The following is a 20,374-nucleotide window of genomic DNA, read 5'->3' on the forward strand; positions in this document are numbered from 1 at the left end:
GAATGGGAGTTTTTACAACAGTCACCTGTTGGTATACGGCACCATGGGTTAATTCTCTGATAAGTATGGTAAGACCTCTGGCTTCGAGTAATCCCTCTCTTTCATTTATCCAATGCTCGGAAGAGGTATTGCTTTTTGCCAAACAAAAAGTTACAGTCAGTTTGAGAGATAACATCTGTGCTTGTAAGTAATTGCTTTAAGCGTTTTTGTGTAAAAAGTTGTGAAAGTTTTAGGATAATCACCTCCAGTGTTGAAAATGTCTATGCACATAAATCTGATTAAGAGGTCGCGTGCCAGCCAGTAAATTGAGGATATAAAGATACGCCACCGCGTGAGCGATCTAAACCGTGTCTCTATACGTCAAAAACAAAAGTTCTTCGATATCTTAATTTTTTTCAATATCTTAATTTATTTCAATATCAAAAGCCAAATGTAGTTGCCGGAATAGATTTCCGTTGATGTGATCGACATAAATCGTGATAAAATATTTCACTGCCAAAATTATGATTTTAAAAAAATCCATCGCTGTTTCCGAATACATTTTCTGATATTTCGTGCAGCAGATTTAATGGTCTTTGAATCGAACAAATTTCAAATATCTCGTCTCATGTTTTACAAGTGTCGAGAAATGGTTCACAAGTACACAATGGAGTCATGACTCAGTTTGAGAGATACCTTGAGCATGCGATGTACTTTTTGTTAAAAAGACACAATTTTAAATATCCTGTGTCTTATAGCTGCCAATCATAGACGACATCAATCAAGTGACGTACGTTTCTGGTGAAAAAATGAATTCATGTGGCGCCTTGATTTGTTGGAAGACACAATAAAATTTGGATATGATATGGGAGTTAGTTATAATGCTTTAGTTCTAATGGCTGTAATTACGAGCCAATGCGGGAAACGGAGAATCGTCAAGCAGTAAAAGAGAATTTTTTTTCTAACTTTATCTGATTTTGCAGCAAGTAGATCTAAGTCGGCTAAGAAATCCCGCGATTATTCGGATTTCCACTCGATAATACGGGTTATTAAGGCATTTCCTTTGGTTGTGTTTTTCACCCGGTTTTAATATGACTAGGAGCGTCAGAATTTCTGTAATCAAGGCACCACAAAGGCGGCGCTGCTGCTCAGAAAACAAAGATCGTTACACCGGAAATGAAACTGACACCGAGGTTGTGACCTCTAACTACCTCCATATCGTTCATTTCGTTTCGAGAAATTGATTTGGTATGAATTTCAGTTTTTTAACTCGGTCTTTTATCACACACTCTTTGTGTGGGATATCCCGAACAGGTTTGTATAATTTCATATCAGATGAAAGACATGTAACATGGAACCGTTTTTCTGTGATCCTTGGTTAGGAAATTAAATCATGACTCATTTTAAACACTGCGATAATATTTCGATCTTACATATGGTGCTCCATATTTGCGATATCTGCCTAATCGCAGACAGAAGACAGCGTATGATACGGCCGTTCGGGGATAAGACGAAATGAATCATTTTTGCACACCTTTATTTTGTTATGTATATCTGCAATCCGGATGATTTCTCCCTAGCGAACTTTTTATTTACCTTATCAATAACTCATCCGGTTATGTGTAGATAAAAATACACGCGAACTCCATACGAGTAATACACAAACATGATGCTGATGTTTCCTAAGAGGCGTATTAATAGTGCTTTATGCGTTCGACCTTTGCTAACTTTCAGCGTAGGGTTTTCCGCTGGGAGGTGCAGTGGTCTAGCCGTCACGAAGGGGCACGAATGTCCGTTAAAGAATCGGCGAGCTCTTTTCAGCAAACAAGATGAGTTCTATTTGTGCATCGTGGATAAAAGCAGATGGTCCTTCGCATGATAATCGGTAATCGAATTTATTTTAAAGACATTCATTAGGCATCTTGCTGATATCTTCAAAGTAAAGAGTGTTATCACAATCAATCAATTACCATACATTATACACGTAGAACAACAAGGAACCATAATGGTGTTGATCTTGATTTTAAAAGTGCTCTATCGCATTTAAAAACATTTGGAATAGGCTTCGTTTTGAAATGTCGTATAACTTTAATTTACGCGTTAGATCAGATTACCTTCATGCTTTAGATAGAATATTTCTTCTGGGATTCTGGGCATTAAAAAATAGTATACATGTATAATTAAAAAAAAACATCACTTGTGTGAGTGTTTAAACATTTATCTATTTACTATTCAAGTAACAAAAGACCCCTATCACGAACGTCCCATGGCGCTCACAGAGATATAGGGTATGCCTATATAAGCACGTGGCTTTGAAATGAATCCCCAATTTTATGGTTCTTTTGAAATACATGTACACGTTATTGAGAACTCTCTTGTTTTCACGTGCACACACGAACATGGAGGCTTGCCTCGCGCGCGTGCTGGTTTTGTGTTTTATAGTTTGAGTTTTAACGATTTTTATGACCATCGGCGAAAAATAAAACTGTTCAAAAGTATCGTATATTGTATTTATCTCCAATTTTCCATGGTTTTAAGATAGAAGACACGCTTTATTTGCATCTCAAACTGTTGTCGTGTATTATTTTCGTCTCATTTTTGTTGTGAAAGAGGCCGTAAACAATTTAGTTTTACTTGGAATTTCAGCACATGTATATTGCTTGTTTTCTCCAGTTTAACATTTATTATTTACCATTTTTAAATATAATTAAAATATTATTTGAATTTACGTAATATCAACTAAACTATAGGAGGTAGCATAGCAGCGAAATAAAAGATTAAAAAAACACTCGAATATGTATATGCATAAATCCAAAGTACACAAGACATATTCCTCTAGAATGAATGTCAGATTTTTTTTCTTCAGTGCAATGATGTCATCTACAATATCGAAATGGTGTTCAATTGTAAGGCTTTAAATGGGAGAGAGAGAGTTGTTTCGGGATTTGGTACATTTCAGTACAAATACCGTTTACCATGCATATCTCCCAATGCAATATTTTGTAAATAACAATATTTGCATACGTCTTCAAAGCAGGATGACTAATACATCTAAATCATTTCTTTGAGTGTTCATGAGGCAAAGGAACCTAATTACATTACGTTTGCACCCATTGTGTAGTGAATACGACAGCAGTGGAACTGTAGTAAACAACTATTCATCTACAATGGTACAGTTTTGTAGCTTAAACAACTATTCATCTACAATGGTACAGTTTTGTAGCTTATATGAAAAGCTGATTTTAGCAAGTATTTGGAAATATCAAGGTTAACAAATACACAAAGTTGTTTCATTTTATTTGGACGGCCTAACAATGATGACAAGATAATTTTCACTTTTGTTTAGATCTAGCTCCAATTTCCCAAACAAAAGTGCAGCCTTAAATCAAACCTTAAGAAATCCCGCGATTATTCGGATTTCCACTCGACAATACGGGTTATTAAGGCATTTCCTTTCGTTGTGTTTTTCAGCCGGCTTTTTCCTCTTTATCTAAGTTATGCAAAAATATGACTTTAAAAGTCAGTATTTTACCTAAGTTTGTTTGGAGAAATCGGGACCTAGTCAAAGTACTTTTTATTTATAATTTAATAGAATTTTACTTTTTAGTGAGGATCCTAAAATGATATGTTTATTTTTATTACTGTTGTTATAGTTTTGCATCCTTATTTTAAGTTGTATTACAGTAATTTTTACTTTGGTTTGGTTGGGACTGCTAATAAGGTGTCTTTCCCTGCGAGGCACCAATTTCCTCAAAAACTTTGCCTTTGTATAGTTGGATTTTTTGAAGTGTTTTACCAAAAGTCTGTCTTGTTGAAATCTCGTAAGAAAGCTTATGTTTGAAGTTGAGTTTTATCATGATATTGCGCAACGCAATGCACATGCATAAGTCCAGACATGTTAAATTGGATTTGTATCATATTTAGAAATCTTTCACACGAGTGGTTGTTCCAGGGTCATGTCCTTGCATATGTTCATTTTAGATGTAAATATTATGCAATGAGAATTTAATCTGTTGAGAACCAGAGGTATTGACATCAACTGTGGTGGCAGAATGATGTGTACAGGTCCCGTGAACGACAGCTGGTACAGATATTAGTTGACATACCAGGGGTACAGTACCCTTACTGTTGATTCAAACAGTGTGACGTAATGCTGTCAAGGAATAACATGTGTTGTCGTGTTAATGTACTTAAAGTAGACATTTATGGTCAGATTTTGAAAACAATGCTTGCCGATAGCACCTTAGCAAAACTTTATCAAAAGTATGCAAGTGCATCAAAGAGATGTGGATAACAGAAGAGGCAGTTATTTTAGCAGAAGTTGTCCTAAAGACAGGGAAAACAGTGCGAACGCACCCGCAGTTACATGTATAGCGACACATCAACGAATAGTGAATGTGTCCTTCACAAACAGTTAATTGTCACACCAAAACACCCAGTTTGGTTTAGAGAAGCGATGGTTATGTTTTTGTTTAATTGTCTTTCTATCGCTTATTGACATATCCCTTAGATATTCTCAAGATACTACGCTGTCGACAAATGGTATTTTTTTTATCTAACAAAAACAGAAGCAGGCGAATTAGTATTTTTGCTTCAGTAACAAGCGTTACCTACTTATCACTATTATTATTGTTGAAAAGCTTCATTTTGAAATGTTAGAAATAATAATATGCATCCCCAAAAATAAATCTGTGACAATATGCCCTATATGTAATGAGATAGTGATTGCGCAGACAACAAAAGCAAACCAAAATATTTTATGTTATTTATGTTAATCAGACATACAATTGTGTATATACATGTATAAATTAGAATTTCGTGTTAGGATTATTCTGCCGATTCTTACGTTAGGGTTATCCTGCCGATTCTTACAAAGCGAACGTCGTGGTTTTTTTCTCCTTCGCAACCTAAATATTCAAATTGTATTTTGAAAATCTTATATGGAAATGTTACACTTGAGCAGTCGACAAAATTACTTTTTCGGCCATCTGTCAATTCAATTTCGGAATGAAATGATTACAGTACGCCCATTCCAGATTTAACTATTACCATCCTATATTGATTCCAAAAACGCTTTAACATCATACAAGAAGTCCATTCAAACTCCTCGATGGCGTCTTCTGGTCAAAGAATCCCTTTACATAGAAAGTCTGTATGAAGTCTTATGAACCACATACTATACAGGGTTCTGTACTTCATTCACATCCGGTTAATTGGGTTATTCCATGATTCACGTCCTAATTATGACGTTCATTGCAGTATAAACACCGTAATGACCCCGCTACACCCCTCATTAGACAGAGTTTATAGGTAAGGTGTGAATATGCATGTGTTTACACTACTAATTAGATACTGGGCAGCTGATACAAAACACGGTCACGGTAATGTATCTTGTAGTGCGGACCATGACGCTCCACGTGCTAGTCATCACGTATGTAGCGGACTGGGGTATACACTACGTCCTCGCCGAATCACAAATACACTAAGAGTAAAGACACTTTTGGTTATGTGATAAGACTTTATGTCCTTTTAACAGCTAAGGTCATTAAGTTAAGCTTTAACTATACTTTATTCAATTAGATATACTATCATGCATTTACATATATACATAAACAATTAATGCTAGAATTGGAAAACAAGCTTGTAGCTTATATCATTCCTCTCCTAAAGGCAAGCACAGCCTGCGGTATATTTATATTGCGCTTTCCTGTAATAGTGTATCTACTGGAACATTTTGTCTAAAACACCAAACAACACATTCGCTTACATTATACTGACGAAAATCAAATCAGTCGTCCTCCTTCTTTTGAAATAAACATTAGACAGCACTAGAAACTACTACTTTAATAGACTATTGTGTGTCTCGGCCAGGGGGTATGACCCCGAGTCTTCCTCACATAGTCGAACACTAAACTAAAGCCAAAAATTGAGGCGATATGAACGGAGACGTTAGGAACAAGAAAGTTAGTCAACTATAAGATACTTTATTTAATCCATTTAATCATAATGCATTTTGAGCAACAAACTCAAACATAATGTCCTACCTGCAGGACAGCTTTTGAACCTTTTCAAATATAGTAACCTAGTTTAAATAGGCATATATAAACAGTTACCTTGAATTCTACTCGGATAACATGGTTTGAGTCTCCTCCTCAGCAAATTATATAAATCTGTAGTGACAGACTTCTCGTTTGCTATAGCGACCTGGCATGCAGTTCGAACCTTTGTTTCTATGGCAAGTCACGTTCATTATTTAGATTTAACCGAGTCTATCATCCTTAGTTTTCGTTATAATATGAATCATTGTTCATGGATTTTTCTCTTCGTCCAATTTGCTTTTTCTGCTATATTGGCGGCATTACCTAGCTCAACTTAATGCTGTCACAGAAAATACTAATTTGGTTATCTAATGATTTGGTTAATGAAAAATATTTTTTGAGGATTTATACCAGGTAAATTTTAACAATAAGTAATAATATATACTACTTTATAATTACAAAATTTATATAGTAAGAACGGAATAAAGGCTTTCCCGGAAAGCACTGTCACAAACATCGTTATTTGTGTCACAATGCACCTTAATTACATATATGCTGAAGCTTATCTCTTATCTGGTGCAGACGGAACGTTTTGCTTAATTTCGATTCAGATTATCTTATTATGTAGATCTAAGCGACTTCATCCACAAGAACACAGGAACAAGATTGTATTGTAGCTTATAGTACATTGTAATTCTTCTAATCAAGCACAATTTCTCATATTTGTGGTGTGTTTTGGCTTTGTTAATGTATTTTAAGGAGGCTGTAATAAATTTGTAATTGTGTCTTCTTGCAGAAGTAGAACTCTTGTATCTTCCTCACTAAAGCATTCATCCAAAAATACCAAAAACACACTCCACTCGCTCACATCATATTGACAATTGACAAACCAGTCGTTCTACTCTCTTAAAATCACATAATTACATATGTATGTATATACAAAAGCTTACCTTGTCTGATGCAGACGGCTCATTTTCCTTCATTTATTTTCAGAATACATTATTATCTAGATCTGAGTGAAAAGTCATTAAGACAACATTGGACGTGTAACCAGAGTAATATGCATATGTTTAACTCTGATATTGTAAACGGATCTTTATCAAAGGTAGGCTACTTCGTTTGAGCAAGAAAGTAAATTAATATAATTGATGCTCAAATTTACATGACGTACAATACATTGTCTATTTAGAAAAGGGTCATTACGCAATGATTAGGGGAATGGGTGTAGAGATATCAGTCTCGTGTTTGTTTGTCAAATTGATGATTTCGAGAAATTGATTATTTAAGAAATGGTTATAATCATACACATATCCTCTATTTCGGCATTCTCAAACTGATTCAAACTGATAATTCCTCCCATTGAGAGATGTTAAACAGTCACTTAAAAAAGAATACCTATATATTTTTAAAGTATTGCATGTTATAACAATTTGTCTAGTATTTTCCACTTTGTAGGTATTGTGTGTCCCTTGATGTCATAAGACACCGAATGTACTAATTCATGATTTCCGGAGTAGCCCTTATTCTCGAGAGTATTACTGACATTTGTTTTAATTACGTACTTACAAATCAACTATATCAGGTTACCTACAGTGTATATAATACAGGCATTTACAATCAAGTGTAGTTCATTACCAGTCGATAAAGTGCACCATTCCATCCAACCCTCCAATACACATCTAACGGTAAATACACTAGTGACTAATTTACGCCATTAATGAATCCATTTACTTACAAAAAGATATAGATATATCTATATAGTAGATCAAAGTGGAGTTGTCCTGTCAAGTAAATTATTCCCGTACTCATCTTGTACCTAAAGTTGTCTACGGTCCCCTCCGTACCCCGCCTCTCCCGATCAGTTTGTACTTACAGTGACACGCCCATCTGAATCCTCAGTTAGATGATTAAATCCGTAACACGTATATTTTCTTTAGTATTAATCCTGTATAAAGAATTTTATTCCACACTTTAAAGACGCTGACACTGTTAAGAGCCTGACACGAGAACTGGCTGGTCCCCCCGCGGGAGGAGGGATGTTAGAGTATCACACAGGTCCGTTAATACACTGCCGCTGAGTGAACAGAGTCTCACACACTGAGCTAGTAAGCTTTACTGCATTCGATACGATGGGGCGTGCGATCTGTGAAACATAATTAATATAGCGTTATAAGTCGCTCTACAGATATTGGCTGAACATTATGTTACATAAAGCATTAAACTTTTAGTCAATTACCTTATTGATTGTTTCTTTCATGACAAAGTTGTAACGATTGTGTGTCTTTTTCGCATGCATATATCCAGCTGGCGGGAAAAAACTTTTTTGTAAAGAAAAACAATCTATATGTATTACTTGTTAATTGCTCTGAAATAAAGCCTAGAAGAATTGAAAATTGATGAGGCAATTTGCGTAGTTAATAGGACGAAAAACAGTTTCTTTGACGACAAAATTGTAACGCTAATGTGGCTTTTTCGCATGTACCCAGCTGGCTGTAACATATTTTTCAGAGAAAGGAAGATATTAACTAATTATTGCTATTACATAACATTTAATGCCTGTTATCTTCTTTGAAATCAAATTCCGAATGAAATCGACGAAGCAAATGCCCTAGTCAGTAAGAAGAAATGATATATCTACAGCAATTCCTTTTACATTATCATTTAGATTTTTGAAGCTTCATTTTATTACATGGATCCATTTAATTACGATACGACCAATGCTAGAGCTGAAGATGGATAAAATTAAAAATGTTTTTTCGACCATGACTAGGTATTTGGATATTATATTTTTATCAAAGTTTCCGTTCTTTGTAAGATTTACATTTCTAAAACTTGTGTCGCTTATATTTCCACTTAACAGAAATTGAAAGAAATTACAAAATTCCTCCATTTTTTTCGTATCGTTCTATCTCTAAATGATAAAAAAAATATGTTAGCAACTTACATGTCGTGGTTTTTGTTTACGTAATCACGTTCAAACATTTCCCAAACATATGATATAGATATATATCTCCACTTAGACGTCAATCTCCGTGAGAATGTTCGCACAGTCACCTCATGTCCTGTTTACTGTCACGTCCGAGCGGCGAGTACTGTCGAAACTGAATCAATGGCAACCGATCGTGAGGATATCCTTCATTACGACACGACCACAGCCAATCGCCATTACCTGTGCTTGGCCGAGTCGAAATGCTAGAAACGGATTACGTTCAAAAGATTTCACCAATTAGCAGCGCAAGAGAAGTACTCGACCGAGGGTTAATTAGACTCATTAAGAGTACCGACAAACGAACCGGCGTAACCCGCGGATATGCGAACCAAAGACACACACATGAAATGAACTTTTCAGGCCACCGAATAGTTCACTGGTTCTCAAAAGATACGTAAACGGAGAGAACAAACGTGTTGTGTTAGGGTTGTAATATCATAATAAGTCGGGACCTTGGTTTGATGATACACATAGATGTATATCTTACCATCTGTGTGACGAAAACATTCTCTGTGTAAATGTTTTCACAGAGCCTACGAGTGATTCGAGCATGGCACCATTTGGAGTCGGATATCTTTTTAAAACAAGAAAACGCGGAGGTCTGGAAAATAAATTTTGCAGGTGCAATTTGTAAAAGCTCATTTGTCTTTTTGCGTTCTTGTTGTTTTTAGATCGAGTTTCTGTCATTTATACATTCTTGAGGGTTAAAGGAAGTTTTAAACGAGCTGCGAGGCAATGACATATTGTCATTGAATAATTTCTGATTGTCTCTTGTGACATTTGAGAATCAATTAACCCTCCACACTAACCCTGAAATAGACAGTGAGCTATTGCCTTGTCATAGTATGTCAATTTCCGGCATTAAATCTCCAACTATCACAGTGGAAACAATAAGTTAAACGTTTGACAATAAAGTAAATCTCTGTATGGTGCATACCGGCACGTGATTAGTGTGGCAGGTGATACGAGATCCAGTGCGCGTGCAACTTACTGTCGACTGAATCTCGAAAAAATCCTAAAGATATTTCGTAGATACATACCAGCACTTTTGTGTGTACTGTGATCTTTTCAAAAAGTTAAGACACATTTCTCGTGGGAAATGTATTTCTAACCTAGTCTAGTAAAACCCATTTTAGAACTCTAGAATCGTTAAAATGTCTACCATCTTTTCACAAAATTAACTTCTTACCTCGTCAGACGTCTTCGTTTCACTATGAATTGCCTTGATTCCTCCGAGTAACATCAGACAATCAACAGGTACCTAATGTTTTTGCTTGACAAGGTGGATCCTGGTTAGTCTTAAAGACTATCTTATCGTTGTTTATAAAACAAAATTAGGCCGGTCATGGTAGATTATCTTGACTTGATGAAGTATCACATTATCAACGCGGGTTCCTATCAGACATCCCACAAAGTACATACATTACCGTCTAGGTCAGGTATGGCATGTTACAATGTAGCTTTGGAAACGTTTCTTCTTCTTCTTCTTCTGTCTCTTTGTTCCAAATCCTTGATTTGTACATAACTATTTTATCGTCAATCGGGTGAAAGTACAATTTGGTAGGTGGTTTTGTTTTATAGAAGGATCACCTAGAGAGATAATAATTTGATAATTAGAGTATCACCAACACAATCTTTATATGTTTATTATTTAGTAAAAGACCAAGTGTTACGGGCGATGGAACGTTTTATTCCGTATCGTAATACCTTTTGTTGTGTGTTTACTCTCATGACCATGTTTTGGCAGTTTGATATTGATTTTGTCCCGTTAACTGTTATTGTCATTAACATAAATGTCCTCAGTTTTTTGGAAAGAGGAAACCAGTGTTCCTAGAGAAAGTATCATAACCCGGTACCCTGTCACTACTCTTTATTGGCATCTCGATCTGGCGACTGAAAACTTGATGTCAATAATCACGACATATCAGCACTAAAGTCACTTCATTTCCACGTCCCATCCACTTTAATTAACATTTATTTCATTATATCACCATTACGGTGTGGGAATAAAGAGTATAATGTTGTCTGTGGTGACCTGCCCAGTCTTCTATGGAATATAGGTTAGTTTTGTTGGCATTTACATATATACATGTATAGTTGCGGGTTTACCTGGCCTTCAATAGATAAATACATTCCAGCAGACTTCATCCTTCAAACAGAAACATGCAGTCAACAGCACGTCGATTTGATTACGAGACATATACGGGGTGCTACCTTGTTTATATACAAACCCATCACAACACGTGCCAGTGTCTGTACAGAATGGTACTGATTAGATACAGACATTGGGTCACAATCTGACCCCGGACCAGATTCTGTATCATTGATACCAGCCACCATTTTAACGAAGTGTGATTTGTTTAGGCTATCTAGTAAATTGTTTTCTTTCAGCATACTTGAAATAGCTTGACCAGATATAGTGATTTTGTGTCCAAATCGGCCAATCCCTCTCAAAAGTATACATTAGCATGGCCAAAGAAAATGCAGTCACATATCATTATATGCTGCACGTTCAGACAGCTCATTTCCGGCGCCGTGCATTCTGGGTCTGTTGAATTCCCGCGATCATTGATGCATACAGGTACTCACTTATGCGTGTTTATTTGGTGAGTTTGTACTTTATGGTGTGGGCCCACACTGTCAACAATCATTAATGATAGATACATGTGTACTACTATCTTCCTCATTGAAAATGGAAGTGATTTGCAAATAATAACAGTTCGTTTGACTTACCAACAACCAACGCTTAGATTGATACATTATAAAAGCATTAAACTATATAAATCAAATGTTAAAATAAAAACTGACCGTCACACTAAATATTAGCACTATTATATTCTATTATCAAAATGTTCTCATACAAGTAACATAAATTGTGAGATATTAATAAATTGTGAGATATTACATGATTTTGAAATATGACCAATTCAGGTAATTACATTTAATTTGAAAGTGTTAATTTATGTGTAAGAAGAATTTTCTTGATTTATTAATAATTTTAATGTTGAAGAATTTGACGATTTGCTTCGTTAAGCTCACCATACTTTTCAGGCAGAGATTTATAGCAAATTCCAAAGCAGAGATTAAAAGATAACAGGAATTGGGATCGTTCATCTCCATGGTCTTAGCTAGAAATGTCTGGAAACCTTCTTTAGATTACTCGTAATTATAATATTCCCAAGAATAGCATGTGTACTTAGCATTCTCATTAGCATATGGGAAACATCCATTAATCGTTTGTCCGGAGCGGAGCTGGACTTGACAACCGGACACTGGCCAATGTAGGATACAATCAACTCTAACAGGAATGATCATGGTATATTTAGTGTATGCCATAGATCGTGACTAGTCGTCGTATCAAAGCAGTAATTGACTCCAATATTATCACAATTAATAACTGCCCCCTCGCGTCCGGACCTGTGATGATTATTAACCGCTCCCGCATGGTCACTTCCGGAGTGAAAGTCTAACCATTTGTACTGGTTTGTATCGCTGACAGGCACGCGCGCTCAAGTAGCTGCAAACGCACAACAAAATATTATATTGTTCTGAAGGAGCCTAAATACTTCATGTTTGTTTTTACTGACATTCATTTTTGACAGAAATGATTAAGACATTAGTGAACTTCCGTGACTCGTCGTGTCGGGTTACGTAAACAAACTTAATTGAGGTACATTCTTCAGCATTACAAGAAAGCCTTTGCTCTACTCTAATACACCGACGATGTTACCTTTACTTTGTAGTCGAAGTCAACATTCATGTTGGAAGCGATATTAAAGGAACTCTACCCAAGATCACCTTTTTAAATCTTGACTGCGATTTTTTTATAATTTATTTTTATACAAGATCTCTGACGGTGCTTTATCGTGTGAAACTACTAAAAATAAAAAATAAAAATACACCTGAATAGATGTTAACTTTTTATCTGATCGATAGATACACGAGCGGCCCGATCAGCATCGTGTTTGGGGGGGTAGGGGGTAAGGAAGGGCTAACATGTAGATCTCAGCACTACCGGAGAGTTTAACAGATTATACAGACAGAAAAACCACGCACGGCAGATGCCAAAACATCTCATATGAATGTTTTATCTTGAAATTTATATTTGAAAAATATATCATAGTCTAGAATTGTAATGTGATTCCGTCCAGCGATATGGTCTTAGGAACATTCAAATTCAGACATCAACATCGACATCAACAGTGTAATTTGGACTGTTGGAGGAAAGTACAAATCTCAGGATAACATCGTATCGCTCATTCATTGGTAATATCAAGTATTGAACTAATGATTACTATAGCAAAACAAATATCTGGAATGAGTTAGCCGACATGTTTTCTGCTCCAATGGAATGATCTAACTAAGAGAGAATTAATGTACATCATGAAGACTGCGAAAGATAATAACACCAAAGGAAGACTAAGAAATCATCAATGTAATGAATGGAGTAAAGAATGAGACAATCTTGTTATCGATTACCCTGATTTATCGGCAAATGCCATTTGAGAAGTCATTTGATATAGGGTCCTTAAAGATGAAGATACGACATCTGGACCATGCGAGCTGTTGCAGGTTGTCGTTCAGTATTTGTAGACCGACTTTACTCTAATTAGGTAGTGTCTCGGCTCTGGCAGTCGTGTATTGGCAGTAATCAGTCGTAACCTCTATAAACACGCTAAGTAAATTGACATTTTCTGTGTGTCAATAATTGTATTTGATTACGAGAAACAATTAAGAGGAAATAGCATTATGCTATATACAGTTGTTTATAAAACCTACAGATTGAATATACTTAGAAAATAACAAATTCTTGCATATATTTCGTAAATAAATGGCAGCACTGTTACTGGGTGACAACGTGAAGCGAAAATAAGGTGTATATATGTGTGTATGACGTTTTATAACTCTGTCATTGTTGATTCCTGTGAACACCAAGCGTCTTTATGATGTGTTAGTGCCGTGGAAGTCTTTGTTTGGTCATTAATCTCAAGTTGTGTGCGATATCCTTCTGTTGCAGATGGCGGCGTCACAATTCCGTCTAGTGCGGGTCAGAAATGTCCTAACTAACGACCGATATACAGGGTCGCCAGGCAGTTACGCGTTCAAGACGATTTGTAAATCACAAACTTTGCACACTCACCTCGCTTGTAATTGACAGGAAGTGTGAATATGCGCGTGCGCGTCAAGTAAATTACCACAAACGTCCTCCTCCGCAGGCATTGGTCGACAGTCACGGATTTAGCTGAGGTCTCGATGTGTCGTGAGATGTTGGCTGAAACACTCTGAGTAAACTGTACTCGAATCCGAATATCTGAATCATATTTTTAAAATGAAACTTTCGAGAAAAAAAATGAAAAAAAAAATCCAGAGAAGTCAGCGTATTGACAGTGATAATGATGATGAAGTACATTGTCAAAGGTCGTAAATTAGCGGATTTTTGACGAAGCGCTGTTCCGAGCGACAAAGTCCGATATAGTTATATTGCAGAGGCTGATGATGAATCCGTGTCCTAATTAATAATTAGGCGCGTGCTTGTGGTTATCATTGCGTCATTAAGGACGCTCTAAACGCGTGTTACGAACAAAGACTACAATTACGTTCAGCTGTAACGCAATTTACTGGAAATGAAAACGCCTTTTGTCATTTGTAAGACCACTTCGCCCACTTGATGTGATGTTTCGTGAATACTGTGTTGTATACCTTGTATTGTTTAGCAATGGATAAATAACACGATATGGAACGATCTTAAATATTATTTTTTGTATTGACTCTTCTGTCAAATGAGAGAATACTGGGACTGATGATCAAACATTTCTATGATTAATTTTTTACAACATGTGGTCATAATCTACTTCAAAACGTTAATTATACTATAAATTTACTAAATCATATATGCTCCAATGCATTCATAAAACATATCGTGTATATTTGTGTTGTGATAGTGAAACCCGCTTACAAAGCTTTTTTGTTTCACAGCGTTCGCCTAAAACAGCTCTAGAAGTCAGATAGGTACCTTGGAACCAATGACGTAGATGATCATAATCCGTGATTACAACAAAACAAATTGAGATAAAGAACTAACAAAAGCGAAAACAGCATAAGAAACAGAGGTCTGTCATCATACCAGAGCCATTTGAAAATCATTCATTTACGTATTATTTTAACTACGTGAATTTGTGTAAATCTTAAACACTCTAAATTTGCCTTTGCCCAGTTTGTGATAACACACCTCGGACATCACACAACTCCACTTTCTATAAGTGAAAGCCACTCAATCGAAACAGCATGGTACAAAGTAGGAGTTGATTTAAAACATCCGAAAGTCTTGCTATATGGAGCCCCGGAACATCATGTATCAAGCTTACACACACACAGATGTGTTGGGCGATACTTGACCACAGCAGGGACTAGTGCCTCTGTTTGGCCAGGTGTGGTATTCTACATGCAGAGTGTTTATATAGGAGATGGAAACAGAAACAGCGATATCGATACATCTGTACTTCCCTATGACCCAGATTATCAATCTGCCAATATAAACTTACAGACTATGTCAGAAAATACTGAAAAATACGACTACTGAGCCTTGGTATAAATAAGTGGAGGGTCAAAGTCATGTTTGGTAATGAATAGAGAATAGTTACAGATGTATTGAAAATGGAAATGAAATAGTTTGACAATTACCACTACAGAATCATAAAATAGTGTTCAGTAAATCGCTGTAATGTCCGATAATTACAGACTTTCAAAATCATTTGACATTGAACATTTTTTATCAATCGCATGCATTTGATCGCTCATATTTACACATTCAAAAGAAATAAAACATGTGAATAGGAATTGGGCTTTAGAAAAAAAGTTAAATTGAATTGCATTGAATAATGATCATATGTGCTAGCAAACATTATCACCGATTTCAATTAAAACATTGATTAGGGCCTTTCAGCATTGTCAATGTGCTGATATGTTAAATGCAAAGAAAATAACAATTGATCTTTGTTTCTAAACACCAGCTGTTTCTGAATAGGAAGATAATCACGCATTTAGCATTGCATCAGCTGTTCAAAGGTTAACGAAGTGTATCCTTCTGTTTTAGCATAGTGTCAGTTGGTTATATATCGCATGGTGGCCACTATCATATCCATGGTAAAATGATGGATTCCGCCAATCTGTGTTATACTGATTCTTCTTCATTCACCTAAGGCAGTTTGATTACGTACAATGTATCAACAAATATATTTGATGCATTTACCTTACATATTGTCGTTACGATGAGCAGATCCTATGAATGGTATGTCGTTTAAGAATGACAATATTACCATTTCATTAATAAGACATGTTAAGATTATGTCTGAAAAACTGCATCATTCTTAAATGGAACAATTCATTTTAGACAAATGTACTAATGCATGTAGATCGTTCATGAAAATAAAATTCAAAATTACCAAGCTAGCAAATCAGACCCTCAATAAATATTCAAAAAGATATCAAGGTCACCTATGATGGTTAATAAAAGATTCGAGGTCAGGGTTATTGATGCAAAAGGTCAGGACTTGCAAAGTTGAAGGTCGACAGTGTAATAGACAAGAAACTCCAAAGAAAACATCATAATCATCCATCATTTTAGTGGCATTTCTTACACGCAAGGCACTGGATAAGTAGTTTTTCCTTCACAAATGATCTGTGGGCAACTGAGGTATGTAACCTGAAATACAGTGCTGTATGAACAATACAGAAAAATGAAAATGACTTCATGTTATTTGTCTATCTTTCCTTTTTTTTGTTGATAAAAAAAATAACATTTCTTATCAATACACGCCACACCGACGAATGATTAATGCCCAACGATAAAAAAGATAGTATAATATAATTAGTAAAAATAGTATAATTGCAATTGTTTTCTCTTCACATTTTTGCGATATGCAAGCAATATACGGTCAAATAAGTGCATATTGTACTATTTGACATACATTGTACTAAGATAGTGATTCAATCCCGTCAAAAGGTACGATAACCGATAACTTTGATTTGCTGTTGTGTTCAATAGTAGGAGAAGATAGTCAATGGTCTCTGTTTTACATTGTCAGCTGTAACAATACACGGTGCACGTGGATATCTCTGTTATCACTGTATCAGCTGTTCACAGTTTTTCTGTAGACATTTCTAGCCATAGTATCATAGATAACATTTGATGTCCGTTTATCGTCTGCTTTCATTTCATTAACTTTACAATATGAAATTTTCATAGTTGTTATTTTCTTTATAAATATACTATTCCCTGAGTGACAAGTTTCAGTTGCAACCCAGCCGTATCAATATACAGTTATATATCATTTAGTGTATTTATAAACAACAAAAGCATACTCTAGTATACACATCGAATGTCTAATATTAAACATCGGGTTTCATTCTGATCTCTACATGATCACCAAGTGAGGTTTGTTACGAGTGTAATAGACAAGAAACTCCAAAGAAAACATATAATCATCATCATTTTAGTGGCATTTCTTACACGCAAGGCACTGGATAGTAGTAGTTTTATCCTTCACAAATGAATTCTGTGGGCAACTGAGGTATGTAACCTGAAATACAGTGCTGTCATATAACAATACAGAAAAATGAAAATGACTTAATGTTATTTGTCTATCTTTCTGTTTTGTTGATAAAAAAATAACATTCCTTTCAATACACGCCATCCGACGAATCACAAGAACAACGCATAAAAAAGATAGTATCGATATATAATGTAGTAAAAATAGTATAATTGCAATTGTTAAACTCAAACATATCACATTTTTGCGATATTGCAAGCAATATATCAAAAAAGTGCATATTGTTAAAAATAACAAAAAAAAACTAAGGTGACCTTCAAATCCCATACAAAAGGTGAGCATATAACCGATAACACTTTGATTGCTTTAAGGTATTCAAATAGTAGGCAAGAAGATTTAGTTCAATTGAGTCCTCTGAAGTATGTAGCTGAATGCACAGAGCTTACCTACCTCAGCCAAAACTAATGATCAAGTATGTTAACATTTTATACATTTACAAGAAAAAACTGTAATATCATATTTATTATGTGTTTGAACTTACATGGAAGCAAGGCATGAGATATGTCTTTCTGCCAGCTTTTCAAAGACACGCGTTGTATATGGAATGCAGCAACACGTGTGTGCCTTAGGGATCAGCGTGTCACCTTTGTATTTTGATACAGCATCTATTTCTGTTAGGAAGCTATCGCCACAGCCGTGATTGATAAACCTGCTGCATGTTGTACACGTACAGCTATTACCTGATTATTGAGTAGAAAAGCGGATGTCTTTACAGCCAAAATCCTAGGGATAAACTGCAAGTGTGGGTGTGTGGTCAGTACGGGGTGATCCGTGATATAGTTATACTTAAACTTTCTTAATCAAAACGAAACGTTTTCAATTATCTATTTTTTATGACTGGAGCATATAATTATGAGGTTAGAGCGTGTGTTCATCGACAAAGGGTTTTTGCAATTATCCGCGTTTTCCTCTAGGTTTTTTTTTTTTGTTTTTGTTTTTTTTGGGTTTTTTTTGACAAATGGAAATGTTCGAATGGTAAGAGTGGATGATATTGATAAGCCTTATATATATATATATTAAAAAAGCAGTTGTTGAAATAGTAAATATATTGTAATTCTGAATATTAGGTTTTGTATCATTAGCAAATTGCAACCGACACCTATTGGCAATGAATCAATCACAACATGTTATTTTCATTGATATTTGATTTTTTTATCCCCGACACTATAATTGGTGTTACACAATACAAATTAATATAATGGATATTCCGATCGAAACATTATAACAATGACTTAAGCAGATATCAACGATAACTTTAAAACATGTTTTCATTTGTTTCTTGTGATGTTTTAGCGCTACTTTCTATAACCATTTTTCGCTTATTAAATGTAACACTGTTTCCATAAATATTTCAAATGAAATGTTTCTTTCATGTTTTACTCTCAATTTATAAATAAATATAACCTTAATCCCCTTTCGCCTATAATCACACCCGTAAAACAGCAAGCCTATGATAATTGTATTCTAAGCCTACATATTGACGGCCTCATGTAGTTGTCGTTAAGCACTAACATCAAAGTTACTTAAGTGTTCGGTAATGCACATGCCCCTATACTGGTGATGGATATAAAAATAACCACTTAAAAATTAATTTCACACCTACTTGCTAATGATATCTTACCTGGTGTGGGATTTTAAGGAAGTTTGATCAAAGACGGCCCCTTCGCACGTTTTGGTCCCTTCCATTACCGCGCAGTACGATTCCCATCTGGTCGCCAGCGACAAGTAGCCGGTTCTGCGCGTGCTTTGCGTGTGCATCTATATCATAGCGAATCGCCAAAACGTCTTTAGAATTATCAGGGTTCGTTCTGAGACGTTGGTCGAGTTTTATAGCTCAATTACGAAGTGGGAGCTTCTAAACACGCGTAACGCTCCATAGATTATGATATATACTCCTTTCCATTTCACACACAAACGACTGTTTTCATTTAGCTTCTGGAATTGACAGCGGGTCAAAATTTATATTAAGTGTTCCACAGCTGTCGACATCCTATTTTTCTAAGCAGAATGTTTTAGGAATCTTCATTCAGTCGACTAATAGAGTCTATTTATTTAGCTCCACTAGATATATTCGGATTTATACTAATAACCAGAACTGTTTGCCATCTCAGAAATGTTTACATTTGCCGATTTCAATGCTGTGTATAGATAGCAAGTCTAAGACGTATGATTCCGGAGAATCCATTCAGTTCTCCCTACCTCAGTAAACACAATTTAGACATCTTTCGTGGTATCCGGTGTTTGCCGATGAAATGAATTCGTTCGTTTACTCGAGATGTATGTTTCTAATTGAAATTAATTCCTTTGGCTTTGGTGATATCAAGTGAAACTGACATTTCTTTATAAGAGATCGACTACTTGATACCATGCATCATTACATATAGCACTTGTAGTCGTATTTATTTCTTATTGAAAAACCAATTATTCCCGGCCAATGCATTCCTATATTTTCATTAACATATTTACACGTTTTTAGACATTTCCGCACCAGGGAAACCCTTTACTATTAAAGAGGAGTTCGCGAGGAGTTCGAGACTATGGCTGTGACGTCACCTCATCATCACGGTATTCGGATATTTCTTACTGTTGTGTTTTAATGCGGAGATGAGCGTAATTAGGTCAAATGATGTCTCTTAATTGTTTTAATACATGTAGCGTGCGTACATACTTCCATTGTACATAATATCTCCTTGCTACTTGCCAACTTTTGTCTACACGCCTGCATTAAAAGTAAATGAAAACTGTCATAAACAAATAAT

At 35.5% G+C, this 20,374-nt stretch overlaps 1 protein-coding gene across 3 annotated transcripts in view; it reads right to left on the minus strand.

The window, feature by feature from the left end:
- Positions 1-19,386, minus strand: part of LOC138318325 (uncharacterized) — a 41,510-nt gene extending 22,124 nt beyond the window's left edge. The window contains exons 1-2 of one of the 3 annotated variants that reach the window (XM_069260595.1): positions 8,962-9,223; positions 7,891-8,160 (exon numbers count right to left, since the gene is read on the minus strand). The gene's annotated coding sequence lies outside the window, so the exon portion shown is untranslated. Of the gene's footprint in view, positions 1-7,890; positions 8,161-8,961; positions 9,225-19,236 lie in introns of those variants that run through there. The other 2 variants (XM_069260598.1, XM_069260597.1) reach the window with 2 other exon arrangements.
- Between the last annotated feature and the right edge of the window lie 988 nt (positions 19,387-20,374).

The sequence above is a fragment of the Argopecten irradians genome, chromosome 3 (assembly GCF_041381155.1).
Source record: "Argopecten irradians isolate NY chromosome 3, Ai_NY, whole genome shotgun sequence".
In the NCBI taxonomy this organism is placed as follows: Eukaryota; Metazoa; Mollusca; class Bivalvia; order Pectinida; family Pectinidae; genus Argopecten; species Argopecten irradians.